The sequence below is a fragment of the Lactuca virosa genome, chromosome 3 (assembly GCF_052849685.1).
Source record: "Lactuca virosa cultivar CGN04683 chromosome 3, Lactuca_virosa_CGN04683_v6, whole genome shotgun sequence".
NCBI lineage: Eukaryota > Viridiplantae > Streptophyta > Magnoliopsida > Asterales > Asteraceae > Lactuca > Lactuca virosa.
Genome location: NC_136428.1, coordinates 346,852,740 through 346,867,857, shown reverse-complemented (window position 1 = coordinate 346,867,857; position 15,118 = coordinate 346,852,740).

Here is a 15,118-nt window from a genome sequence, read left to right as displayed (position 1 = left end):
ATTCGGAAAGAATAACCTAGCTATTCTGGAAGTCAAAACATGCAAAGTGAAACACAATAATAATCGAATCCAATATGGTCTCAGAACCCTTTTGAATATAAATAAAACCACCTTTTATTTATCACCATATTGATTACACATTATTCATTGTATAATGTTTCAAATAATCAACTTAATACTTGAACAAAAACAACAGTCGTCCCATGCTCCTAGCATGTACACTTTGTTTTTCTAAACAATAGTTATGCCATACTCCAAGTATGCACACTATGTTTGTCTATGATCTTTACTTTGTGAAATAGATCAACTGAACATGATTCCAATGATGCTCATTTCACAATCCCAAATCCTTATTGTAAATGTAAGAATTCCTAATTCCTACCATTTACCAAAAAAAACTGTTAGATTTTAAACTTATATGCACTGATCCTCTCGTAATGGTTTTGCACAAGGTCACCAAAACCTTGTCATCAGTCATTACAGAGGATTCCAAAGGAGATCAACTCTATGGAAACGAACTCTCATATTCAAAGTACATTGCTTTGAACATCCTTCTTGCATAAAAGTTTCTACCTTTCTCATAGATTCTTAATATCCAACTCCCAATATGGAAAATTTCCATATTCCTATTTTGACTATCATATCTGAACAAGAGCTACCTCTTTTCAGAATATATCCATATGGTCCTTCCAAAATTTAACACTATACTTCCAACTGTCCCTGAGCAACCAATCTTTGGTGAGCCTTAGATAGTCCTCGACAATTGCTTAATCATTTTAGTCTTATACAATTCTAGACTTTTCCCTTCTTAATGCTCTGAGCATTTGGAAAATTTAGAAAGGATGAATACTATATCACATTTGACCGATCCTATACCCAAAGCGTATGGGACACGATTCACGATGTCTCACATAAAGACCTGATACTGGATCAGTCCTTTGCTACAATATTTTTTTATTTTCCATGTTTTCAAAAATCGACTATGAAGAGGGATGCTGTAATCATAATCGAATTTGAGAACGCAATATATATAGAATTTCCTTATGTTGAACCATTCCAACATAAAATTCATATATATATCCTTGACTAAAGATGATTAAAACTCAATCTAAGCTTTTAGAATTGAAATGAAGTATAATTTCCTCTCCCTTAATTATAGAAAAACAACTTTTTCAACCCCTACAACTTTACGAATTGAAACTTTTGTTTTTCTATAATTAACATTGCTAACTTGCAACACTAAACATAATAATCATGCTCCCACTAACATGATGATTATCAGCATAACACTTATGCTTCCACTAGCTCTGACATATTTCCAGAAATCAGCTGGACTTCTGAAATTTAGATTCGTACACCCTTTCTTAGATAGCTCACATGTGTGTCTAAACAATTTCCAGAACTATGAAAAGGGATGCCGTAATCATAGTCTTAATTGTTTAGACCTTTTCCATTTCTCACAAGTCCATGTTAGTGTGCCGGTTAACCACACACGCTCCACTAACGACTTTGAGAATGCAAACATCACAATTGCTATCTACTTAAAATCTTCTTAGTGAAAGCATTTCCTCACCATCATTTTCATGAATCGGAGAGAAACCTTATGACACTTAGATTTTATAGTGTATGAGTTTCTATCCATGTGAATTTGTCAAAACCATAATCACATGACAAGGTTAGTAACAAATTCAGCCTTACATGGATTGAACTTGTTCAATCTTAATTTCTTGTCATCTGAATTTGTCAAAACCATAATCGTTGACTTTAGGGTTCTGGTCAAGACTGATTCAAGAGAGTTCAGGGAAGGGTAGAATGGCCTTCTACCCAGTCTGTAGAGATGAGATCATGAGAGAGTATTGATCGGGAATGTTATTTGAATAATAGGAGGAGGCTAAGTCGGGACGTTGAGCACGAGAGGTTATCCGACTTCATTGAGGTGAGTCTTCTCACTATACTGTACCTGGAAGGGTACCTATGTGTGACCGGAAGGTCTTGTATGCTATGATGTATGTGCTATATGCGGTTATGTGATATGTATGTGTTATGTATGTTATGAATGATAAGGACCGGAAGGTCAAGACGATATGTATGTATGTGCTATGTATGTTACGTATGGTAAGGACCGGAAGGTCGAGATGATATGGACCGGAAGGTCAAGAGGTTACGGACCGGAAGGTCTACCGGGATTTGGGACGGAAGTCCCCTGAGACACATGGATCGGAAGATCCTACTGAGTTGTGGCCTGGAAAGGCGTATGTAGGGTATGTGGTATTTTGGGGAACTCACTAAGCATTTATGCTTACAGTTGTTGTGTGATGTGTTTCAGGTACTAGCGAGGATCGCGGGAAGGCGCTGCCATGATCCGTACACACTTATGGAGTTTATGATATTGAGATCTTGGGACCTGTTTTGTCATGTTACAGTGGACACATTATGTTTTTATGATTATCGTGTGAATGAAAGTATGTTTTTAAATGAAAAATTGTTTTGAAAAATTACGTTGTTACACCAAGTTCTTCTACAGAAATGGAGGTGTCATCGCCCTGACTCGGAAGCCAACAAGGTGAAGTTCGCCGCCTGCACCTTCACCGACAGAGCCTTGACCTGGTGGAATGGTCAGGTCAAAACCCTAACCCTGCCAGTGGCTAATGCCATGGGTTGGGAAAGATTGAAGGAGCTCATGCTCGCTGAATACTGCCCGAGGGGCGAAGTGCAAAAGTTGGAGCACGGACTTTGGAACTTGAAGATGAAGGGTTCTGACATTGCTGCTTACACTGCTAGATTCTGTGATCTGGCACTTCTCTGTCCGGGAATGGTCACCCCGGAAAACAAGAAAATCGAGAGGTACATATGGGGACTGACGCAACCCACCAAAGGAAATCTCTTGGCTGCTCGATCAACCACATTTGAAAGCGCCAAGGATCTGGCACAGACTCTGATCGATCATGGAATCGATCTGGATGAAGTGGCGGCTGTCTCTGAACCACAAAAGGAAAGCGGTGGGAAGAAGAAGAAGTTTGGTAACAAACGAAAGGGCCAGTATTCGTAGGAGCCCTCCAAGAAACAACAAATAGTGGCAGTTCATGCTGTTACTGCCCCTGCTGCTGCTCCCACTGCTGTCCCAACCACCCAATCTCCTACCAATGGTTATGCTGGGAAGCTCCCCCTGTGCAACAAGTGTAACTTCCATCATCACCGACCCTGCCGTGAGCTGAGTTGCAATAGCTGTGGAAAGAAAGGACACACAACTCGATACTGCAAGACACCAGCTCAACCAACCAACCAGGCACCGGGAGCGGGCGCTGGTCAAACTTGTTATGGATGTGGAGAGGCTGGGCACTTCAGGAGAAACTGCCCCAAGACAACAACTGGTGGCAATGCAGGGAGAGTTCTAGTGATGGGCCAGGAGGAAGCAGTTGCTGATCCTACCGTTGTTACGGGTACGTTCCTCCTTGAAAACTCTTATGCATGCATTCTTTTCGATTCTGGTGCGGAAAGGAGTTTTGTTAGTCATACATTCAAACATCTAATCAAATGTAAATCCCAACCTCTAACCGAAACATTTACCGTCGAGATGGCTAACGGAAAGAAGGAGAGCACCAACGACATATTCATAGGCTGTACTCTTACCCTAGACAATTATTCTTTTCCTATCAATCTTATGCCTGTGTCCATCAAGAGTTTCGACGTCATTATCGGCATGGACTGGCTAAGCTCCAATCGTGCTGATATTCTTTTCTTCGAGAAGGCTATCTGTCTCAATCTTCCCTCTGGCGAAGCTCTCATGATTTACGAAGATAAGCCTAGCTCGAACCTCGGTATTATTTCATGCATCAAAGCTCGGAAGTATCTGCGAAAGGAGTGCCATGCATTTCTAGCTCACGTTATAGACGTGACGAAAAACGTTAAAGACCTCGAGAGTCTTCCCGAAGTCTGCAACTTCCCTGATGTCTTCCCTGAAGATCTCCCAGCAATCCCTCCCGAACGCCAAGTCGAGTTTCGTATTAACTTGATCCCCGGAGCTACTCCCGTAGCTAAGTCTCCTTACCGCTTAGCGCCAGCAGAAATGCAAGAATTATCCAGTCAGCTCAATTAGCTGATCAGCAAAGGATTCATAAGGCCGATTTCCTCACCCTGGGGAGCTCCGATCTTATTCGTGAAAAAGAAAGATGGATCCTTCCGGATGTGCATTGACTACCGAGAGCTGAATAAGCTGACTATCAAGAACCGATATCCCTTACCCAGAATCGACGATCTCTTCGACCAACTTCAGGGAGCCAGTTATTTCTCAAAGATCGATTTGAGATCAGGGTACCATCAATTGCGAGTTCATGAGAATGATGTGCCCAAAACAACATTCTGAACTCGCTATAGACATTATGAGTTTGTAGTAATGCCCTTTTGTCTAACCAACGCACCGGCAGTATTCATGGACCTGATGAATCGGGTGTGCTGCCCTTTCTTAGATAAGTTCGTGATTGTGTTCATCGATGATATACTTGTCTATTCGTGGAGTGAGAATGATCATAAACAGCACTTAAGGCAGGTGTTGGAAACATTAAGGGCAGAAAAGCTATACGCGAAAATCTCGAAGTGCGAATTCTGGATCAGGAAGGTGAATTTCCTTGGACACGTGATTAGCAAGGAAGGAATACACGTGGACCCTTCCAAGATCAAGGCGATTGAGAACTGGTCTGCACCGAAGATACCCACAGAAATCCGGCAATTCTTGGGTCTCGCGGGCTATTATAGCAGGTTCATCCAGAACTTCTCCAGAATCGCTAAGACCTTAACTACCCTGACGCAAAAAGGGGTAACATTTAGTTGGGGAGTCAAGCAAGACACTGCATTTCAAACATTGAAGCAGGCCTTATGCAGCGCACCTATCTTGTCCCTGCCCAAAGGGATAGAAGACTTCGTTGTCTACTGTGATGCATCCAATCAGGGCCTAGGGTCTGTGCTCATGCAGAGAGGAAAGGTCATCGCCTATGCCTCGAGGCAGTTGAAAACACACGAAGTCAATTAGACAACTCACGATTTAGAGTTGGGAGCAGTGGTCTTTGCGTTAAAGATCTGGACACACTATCCCTATGGAACCAAGTGCACTATCTTCACCGACCATAAGAGCTTGCAACATATTTTCAATCAAAAGGAGTTAAACATGAGACAACGACGATGGGTAGAATTACTCAGTGACTACGAATGCGAAATTTGCTATCATCCCGGGAAGGCCAATGTGGTAGCAGATTCCCTCAGTCGAAAGGAGTATTCAGGACGTAAGGTGAAGGCACTAACAATGACCATCCATTCCCATTTAACCGCGCAAATCAGAGAGGCTCAGCTGGAAGCCTTAAAACCCGAGAATGTGGCAAGTGAGTCACTGCGAGGAATGGACAAGAACTTGGAGGTGAAAGGAGACGGAGTGTACTATTTCATGAACCGGATCTGGACCCCAAAGTTCGGCGGGTACAGAGATGTTGTCATGAATGAGGATCACAAGACGAAATACTCCGTTCATCCAGGTTTGGACAAGATGTACTTGGATCTCAAACAGCTCTATTGGTGGCCAAACATGAAAGCATAGATCGCTACCTTCGTGGGCAAGTGTCTGACTTGTGCCAAGGTGAAGGTCGAAGATCAGAAGCCCTCAGCTCTACTTCAACAACCGGAAATACCTGAGTGGAAGTGGGAAAGGATAACCATGGATTTTATCACCAAGTTACCCAGATCTTCGAGTGGGCACGATGCCATCTGGGTGATTGTCGATCGATTAACGAAGTCCGCCCACTTCCTGCCAATCAAAGAAAACTTCAAGATGGAGAGACTCGCACGAATCTACATTCAAGAGATAGTTCGCTTCATGGTGTACCTGCACCATTATCTCCGATCGAGATATCAGGTTTACATCGAGGTTCTGGCAGTCTCTACAGAAGGCTCTTGGAACTAAATTGGATATGAGCACGACATATCATCCGCAGACTGATGGATAGAGTGAGAGAACAATTCAGACATTGGAAGATATGTTGAGAGCCTGCGTCATCGATTTCGGCACGTCATGGGACACTCATCTTCCTTTGGTTGATTTTTCCTACAACAACAGCTACCATACCAACATCAAGGTTGCGCCATTTGAAGCCCTCTATGGCTGTAAGTGCAGATCCCCTCTGTGCTGGGCTGAGGTGGGTGACACATAGCTAGCCAGGGGTCAAGCCCCTGACAGCACTCTCATTGGTCCTGAAATAATCCGAGAAACAACAGAAAAGATTGTGCAAATCTGAGAACGACTGAAAGCCTCTCGAGATAGACAAAAGAGCTACGCCGATAAGAGAAGAAAACCCTTGGAATTCTAGGTTGGTGATCGCGTCCTTCTAAAGGTCTCACCATGGAAATGCATGATACGTTTTGGGAAACGTGGAAAGCTAAACCCAAGGTACATTGGACCGTTCGAAATCCTTGCTAGGATCGGTCCCGTGGCATACAAACTTTAGTTACCCCGAGAGCTCAGCAACATCCATCTTGTCTTCCACGTGTCGAACCTAAAGAAGTGTCTGTCCGATGAGACACTTGTGATGCCTCTCGATGAGATTGAAATCAACGAGAACCTCAACTTCGTGGAAGAACCTGTCGAAATCATGGATCGGGAAGTCAAACGAACGAAACAAAGTCGCATCCCGATAGTGAAGGTTCGCTGGAATGCCAAGCGGGGACCTGAATTCACTTGGGAGCGCGAAGATCAGATGAAACAGAAGTATCCGCATCTTTTCCCTAATCCATGACTTGTGTTCTGCGTTCAAATTTCGGGACGAAATTCCCTCTAACGGGGGGATGATGTGACAACCCGAAACTTTGTCCGTTTCCATTACGCGAGTTTCGTTAATAAAATTTCGAATTTGTTAACTTTCCGTCAAACTTTTGGTTTAGAAAATAATCTAGTTATATTCAATTAAATTATTTACGAGTCGGAACCAAAAATCACACAGAAACCCGAATATCTCGAAAAATCAAACATTTGCGGTCTAAATGAGATTAAGACCGTAAACGTGTTTACGGCCGTAAACCCGTTTACGACCGTAAACCTGTTTACGGTCATCATAAAGTGGACCCCCCCACAACGCCCCTATAAATACGACACCCCCATCTTCATTAGAACATTTCTGGCCAAAAACTCTCTTCTTCTCTCTCTAAAGAATCTTAACCGTAAACACTCAAAACGCCTTCAAACTTCGGAAAACATCGAGAAACCACGTTTGGAGTCACTTGGAAACGCTTGGAAACGATTATCTCTTCGAAATCAGCAAGCAGAACCATTTTCTTGAGTTTACGGTCCACCTTCAGAAACCGTAAACTCTGTTCTTGAGTTTACGGTCCGAGTCTTCAAGAACCGTAAACTCTGTTCTTGAGTTTACGGCCGTAAACTCACCAAGCATTCAGAAACCGTAAACCACTCTTCGACCGTAAACACCTTTTTAGTGGTGTTTTGACTGAAAACTCACCTTCTTCGATTCGATCAAGTCCCGGTAACATTCCTCAACCGATTTCAAGTGTACCTCTAACACGTTATCTAACGAAATCGCTAATTTAGATACATATACGTATTTATTTGATATTAGGATTCCGTTAAGTGTCGCGTGCAACAACTCGAGGATCTTTATTTCAGTCAACAATTTAACAACAAGAACGGTGAGTTCATACCCCTACATTTTTCCATATTTTCAATGTTTTCAGGGGGAATACAAGCTAAACATAAATGTTTTCAAAAACTTATGCAAATCCCATACTTTAACCCTTATGTGATGTGTTGAGCATAATGGACGTTTTCACAAAAATTTGCATAGTTTTCCGGACACGCTATTCACTATTCATGCAAACTATAATCGGTATAGTTTGGGATTTTTCTAAAAATATAACAAGTACAGAAACTTTCACTGTTAAACATATGCACTGAGACAGAAACCATTTACAGTTTACACCACCACTTTATCATGGTTTTCATAATTGTAATTATCATTATATACGGTATACATACGGACTTTCACTACAGTAGAACGCTACTACACTACATGTAAACTAGATTGTACGATACTGTGAGGCGCTACTTCACTACTGTACCCTTAGGTGTACAGGGATAAATCCTACCACTGTATAACCAGAGTCTCCTGGAGGGAGAGTGTGAGAATTGTGAATAGATCTATTCGGGACTGACAATCCCACATCTGGACTGCTAGCTACAGTTAGGCGGGCACGCCTGAGATGTACAAATGTCATTTAACTCGATGCCTGAAGAACGTTGGAAAGGTCTCTAGTCATATCAAGCATGGTTATATGACTCACAATATGTATAAATCACCTTTAGTTTACAACTTAACACTCTTCAACAGTTCTATTTTTATTAAATAGAACTAACACACACTACGTATACTGGCTGAAGTCAGGGTTTTCAAACAGAAACGATTATGCATTGGTTTCACACACAAATACCTATACTTCATGATTAGCTCTAGCTAGTCATATGAGGTAGTATTTTCGCATATCACTACTGTTTTCAGTAACGAACATTCATGGTTTTATACGAAATCGATAACGCTACTTACTCACTAAAGAAAATATCGGATTTTCTTGAAGCTATACAAACACTTCTGTTAAAAACTACTGCTTATGAACTCACCAGCGTTATGCTGATATTTTCAAAATGCTTGTATTCTCAGGAAATCAGTAGACAGGTACTTGCTGGATTTTGAGGAACTGAAGCATTAAGAGGTTTTTTTTTAGTTTTTAAGTTTTTACTATACAAAGCTATTGGATGTAATTCAAACAAAGTTTCAGACAAGTTTCAGAATTTATGTAAACACTTCTACTTAAGTATTCACTGTAATGGTTGTGTTGCTATGATTTCTATTATTCATTGGTTGTGATGCTATACATGACGTCCTCCACCCCGGAACGTTTCCGCCATAGGTTTCGGGGTGTGACATACACACCGATGTGTGTGGGCCCTTTAGATCCACCACAAGGGATGCAATCTGCTTTTATGTGACTTTCACCGATGATTATAGCAGATATGGGTATATCTACTAAATCAAGCACAAGTCAGAAACCTTTGAAAAGTTCAAAGAGTTTAAGCCGGAAGTGGAGAATCAGTTGGGCAGGAAAATCAAGATGGTTCGATCCGATCGAGGAGGAGAGAACCTTAGTCTTGAATTCCACGACTACCTCAAGGAATACAGAATTGTTTCGCAATTGACGCCACCTAGGAAACCGTAGCTGAATGGTGTCATTGAGAGGCGTAATCGAACCTTGCTAGACATGGTTCGTTCCATGATGAGTCGTGCTTCACTACCTATCTCATTCTGGGGGTATGCCTTAGAGACTGCCGCCCATATCCTTAACTTAGTCCCTAAAAAGGAGGTTGTCAAAACACCTCACGAGATGTGGACAGGGAAAGCTCCCTCATTGGCACATATTAAGGTTTGGGGTTGCGAGGCTTTCGTAAGACGAGAGACTCACGACAAGCTTGAGCCTCGTAGCGAGCGGTGTATTTTCATCGGCTATCCGCAGAAGTCCTTTGGATATCTCTTCTATAGACCGAGTCACAATGTTGTCTTCGTTGCGAGGATAGGAGTTTTCCGAGAGCGAGAACTCATAAGCCAAGGGCACAGTGGGAGGCAAATCGATCTTGAAGAGCTTCAAGAATCGAACGATGAAGGAACCTCTAACACTGGCGCTCAACTTGAGGAGGAAACTCCTGTTGAACCGATTGACGAGTCCTTACCTCTTAGACGTTCTAGTAGAGTTAGTGTTCCGCCTATGTAATATGGTTTTCGTATAACAAGTGAAGGTGATACGTTTATTAGTGATAGTACACTAATAAATTTGGATGAACCTAACAGCTACAAGGAAGCCATGGTAGGCCCGGAGTCTGCGAAATGGAAATAGGTAATGGACAGCGAGATTCAGTCCATGTATGAAAACTAAGTTTGGAATTTGGTTGACAATGTGCCAGGTCGTAAGACGGTCGGGTGCAAGTGGATCTTCAAGAAGAAGACCGACATGGATGGGAAGGTACACACTTATAAGGTGCGATTGGTTGCGAAGGGCTTTACTCAAACTCCCGGAGTTGACTATGATGAGACCTTCTCACCAGTTGCGAAGATAAAGTCTATTAGGGTGATGCTAGCCATTGCTGCATTTCATGACTATGAAATATGGAAGATGGACATCAAAACCGCTTTACTTAATGTGAAGTTGGATGAGGATGTTTACATTAGTCAGCCAGAGGGTTTTGTCGAAGCGAAAAATCCCAATAGAGTGTGTAAGCTTGAGAAATCCATTTATGGATTAAATCAAGCATCTCGTAGGTATAATCTTTGTTTCGATGAGAAAGTCAAAGAGTTTGGCTTCCTGCGAAGCGAGGATGAGTCGTGTATATATGTCAAAGCCGGTGGGAGTATATTTAGCTTCCTCGTATTGTATGTCAATGAAATACTACTCATAGGAAACGACATCCCGACCCTACATGAAGTTAAGTCCTGGCTTAGGAAGTGTTTCGCTATGAAGGACCTCGGAGAGGCTGCCTATATTCTGGGAAAAAAGATAGTGAGAAAGAGGAGTAAAAGACTAATAGGAATTAGTCAGAATACTTACTTGGATAAGGTACTAAAACGTTTTAGTATGGATAATTCCAAGAAAGGGGAGTTACTGATCCAAAGCAATGCCAAGTTGAGTAAGACTCAGAGCCCGAGTACCGAAGTCGAGATAGCAGAGATGAGCCAAGTACCTTACGCTTCCGCAGTTGGCTTTATCATGTATGCTATGACTTGTACTCGCCTTGATGTGGCCTTCGCTTTGAGCATGGTCAGCAGATATCAAGGGAACCCTGGTAAATCACATTGGACCACAGTAAATAATATTCTTAAGTTCCTTCGGAGGACCAAGGAATGGTTTCTAGTCCTCGGTGGGAGTGATGACTTAAGGGTGCGAGGTTATAGTGATGCCATTTTTCATACCGACCGAGACAACTACCGTTCTCAGTCGGGCTGGGTCTTTACCCTAAATGGGGGAGCAGTGACTTGGAAAAGTTCCAAGTAGGAGACCGTAGCTGATTCAATGTGAAAATCAGAGTACATAGCGGCGATCGAAGCATCAAAGGAGGCGATATGATTTAAGAACTTCATTGAAGACCTTGGAGTTGTGCCCTCCATTAAGGAGCCTATGGAAATTTTCTGTGATAACGAAGGTGCGGTTGCCTTAACCAAGGAACCGAGGGATCATGGCAGATCCCGACATATCGATAGGAAATATCACTTTATTAGACATCGGGTGGAAGAGGGACTCCTCGTAGTGAAGAGGGTATCGTCAGAAGATAACCCAGCAGATCCCCATACGAAGGGACTGAGTAGGGTTAAGCACTTGCAGCACGCTAGGAGCATTGGGCTGAAGGACGATATTAGTTTAGATTAGATAGCTTCGAAACGTGTAATAGATAAATGTAATTAACATTTGATGATTAAATAAAGGAGTATTATTTATGAGTAAAGTTACTATCTTGTTTTAATTATTTACCTATTGTTTCACTTTAGATGTTTTGACTTCTTGAATAATAAGATTATTCGAACAGTCCATAATCGCTTGTACTTTGGAAGTAGGTATGAAAGAAGACTGTCATGAATTGGTTTGTAGAATGTCTAAAGTGTATTAGACATAGCAAAGGTTTTCTACAACGTTCATGAGTGCTTATGAATAAGATTTAAGCATTGGATTAAACCCGCGCTTGCAGGCATCACTTCATGGAATTTATCACGAGTGATCGCAAGACGATAATATCATATAGTCTTTAAACCTAGATATATGATTTATTGTTTGCAACTTAGTTATTCATTGATAATGCGTAAACGCATCAGTAACTTGATGTTATAAAACGCATTGTTGTGCATGATTTGATGAGTGAATGGTAAATGCATATAAGTCAAAGTTTATCTGTTCCTTTTATCCTAAGAGGTTAAAAGCGATATATGGGCCCCTCGATGATTTGGTTTGACTTATGTGTCGGGCCCGGTCAGGACTGAATTGATGTGTTCAATTAAGTTCTATGTCACACAAATCAGAGATCGAGAAACAAACTGCTGGACAATAAGAATGACTATGTTCCATGTAATTGTCCGCACGATATCTATAACGGAGAACTATATGATCCCTTATCTAAAGGACAAGTTACTGATAAGATCAGAGTTCGACAGCGTCTTTGAGAGCTACGATTGCTAATCGGATCCTGAAGTCGTACTTGCATTTATAGTTATTAGACTTATCTAAGTGGGAGATTGTTGGATTAGTGTCTAAGTCCATACCTATATTAGGTATGTACTTGACCCGGTTGTGCATGGTCCTTTTGGGTTGCCTTCATCAAAGCATCTTGACAGGTGATTTATGGAGAGAGAAGATATTATGGTTTATTAATATATTATATGAATAAGATATTAAAGGAGAAATCATATTAGTTAGTTAATATTAATCAAGAATTATTTAGGAAATTAATTATGTGATTAAAAGAGATTAATTGAACTAAGGGGACTGGTATTGCCAATTATAAGATAATTGGATTTGGGCTGTGGATCCCTATGGAAAAGAGGGGGACGAAATTAGAGTGGGAGCCCACTATGATTTCGTCCAAGGGCCCTATTCCAGAATGTTCCTTGGACTGCCTAAGGCCTAAACTATCCAATTAGGGTTTTGACTGAAACCCTAGCAGCTCAAGTAAATAAGGAACCCTAGGGTTTCAGTTTTCAGCCACCCAAAAAGAAACCCTAGTGTTACTATAGCCGAAATTGTGCCTCCTCCTTCTCTCTTCTACATCATCTTCTTGCCTTGGTGTTTGTGAGCCATTAGAGTTATTACATTTGTGATACTAAGCTCTTGAAGATTGAAGATTCTTGCTACTATCAAGAGGTAATCATCTAATCTTGTTTATTTGATATTCAGTTAGTTTTATAGTATGATAGATTAGGATTATATGCTTTGGATGAATTGCATGTACAATAGAGAAACCTAGATCCAAAGCTTTAGGGTTTTGCATATGCACATAAGATGTTCTTTTACTCAAAACCCATCACTACTTTCATCTAGTGAGAGTGAACCAATCCAATTCATATTAGTCTTACTTTATAATTGCTCCCATAATTATAACCAACTATAAACCTTTAGAATAATAACATTATTTATGGATTAAACATGTTGATATAGAACACGACAAGTATTAATGTGATGACTATATCCCAATATATCATTACATTATCTAATAGTTGTTATAATGTTCCAATATCCAAATACTAAATTCAAATCAAAAAATCCATTTCTAGAATAATAAAGTCTTATAGCTGAAGTGTGACCGTTCATACTTAACTCAAAAGAATGATTTTATTAATAGGTTTGACAAAATTGCTTTGTGTGAATTTTGCGAATACTATGATCTCCATATTTGACTTTACTCTAAGTATAGTTCAATATCTTGGAGAATATTATTTGTGTTCTTTCGTGACATAAAGTCTCTTAGGTTGATTAAGTATACTCTCGAAGTCACAAAGATTTCTATGTGATCCTTGAATGGCAGAAATCAACATAGTTTTTCAATGATCTCATTCATCCAATCATATTTGAATTCTTCTTCTAAAGTAGTGTATCTTATTTTGTAGTAGTTTTTGTCATTTTGTTTTGCTTGGAACTCATTCCAACCAAACTAACTCTTCATTCCATAATGAAGTCAAAATCCAATTATAATTCATAATTATCTATATCTGTTTAGAAATTAACATCTTGTGTAGCTCTTTTACATAAAGATCCTTTCTAAACTGATTGTCTCATATACATTCTCTTAGTTCTTCTAAAGTATTCTTACAATGCTCTCTTAGTCATCTAGTGACTTAACAATGTATTCAATTAGTATCATATGACATGCTTACAACATGATCAAATACCATGTCCTATACATAATATGGCGTAAATGATGAATTCATTTGCCAAGCAAGTAGAATGTAAATCATTTCATCTAGTTCAAGCCTATTAGCTATGTACTTTTGAGGCCAGCTCAAAATGGTGCCATATGACAATGCCAAGAATTCTCCAAAAGAATCTTGCATCTTGATCCCTTTCAAGATATTGCCTATATATGTATAAAGACATGAAACTTTTAACATTCATTTATCTATCCCTTATAAATTTTACATTCCAAGAATGTATCTTTTCCTTCCTAAGTCTTTCATTTTAGAAACCCTTTCCGAGTTAAAGAGAAAACGACCTTGCTTAGTCAGAATGTGATTTTAAATGATTAAGTATGTCTCATTCATACAAGATTAGGAATTTCACAATGCTACCACTAGTTCTTAGTAAACACACATGCTCTATTCATTTTGATATAAAAACACACCTTGTGGTTTTACATAAAATGATGATTATAACATTTAGATGTTTGCTTTATATCCACAAGTGGATCTCAAGTTGTACACATTTTGTTAGGATAAATTAGATTAAGAAAACCTCCAGGATAATCTATATAGATATCTTCCAGTAGATGTCTATTAAGAAAAGTGGTCTTTCTTGAAATCTATTTACTATATCTCATATTAAGAATATGAATTTATAGAAAATAATATCCCAGTTGATCTAATCATAGCTACATGTGAAAAAAGTTTGATCATAGTCAATTTCATTAGTATGATGAGGACCATAGTCAATGAAATGAGTATGAAAAAAACCTTTTACTACAAATCTTGCTTTAAATGTGTAAGGTTATCCATGTAATATATTCTTTCTAGAAGAATCATTTACTCCTTCTAGCCTTTCTATAGGGATAACTTTTAATCAAGCCCATTCTTGATTATCATACATGGATTGAATCTCATGTTCATGACTCTAAGTCATTTATCAGATTCGAGATCTGACTTTGCATCTTGGTATTTTATGGATTTTCCAGAAACCATCAATAAAATCTCATCAATGAGAGATTCCACATTTCTCAAGTCATAGATGAATTCTACCACTAATGCGAACAATTTGTGTTTGTGAATAACTATTATTCAATTTTAACAATCCTTGTTAAAACTAGTGCCAACTATTATTACATAAGATTATG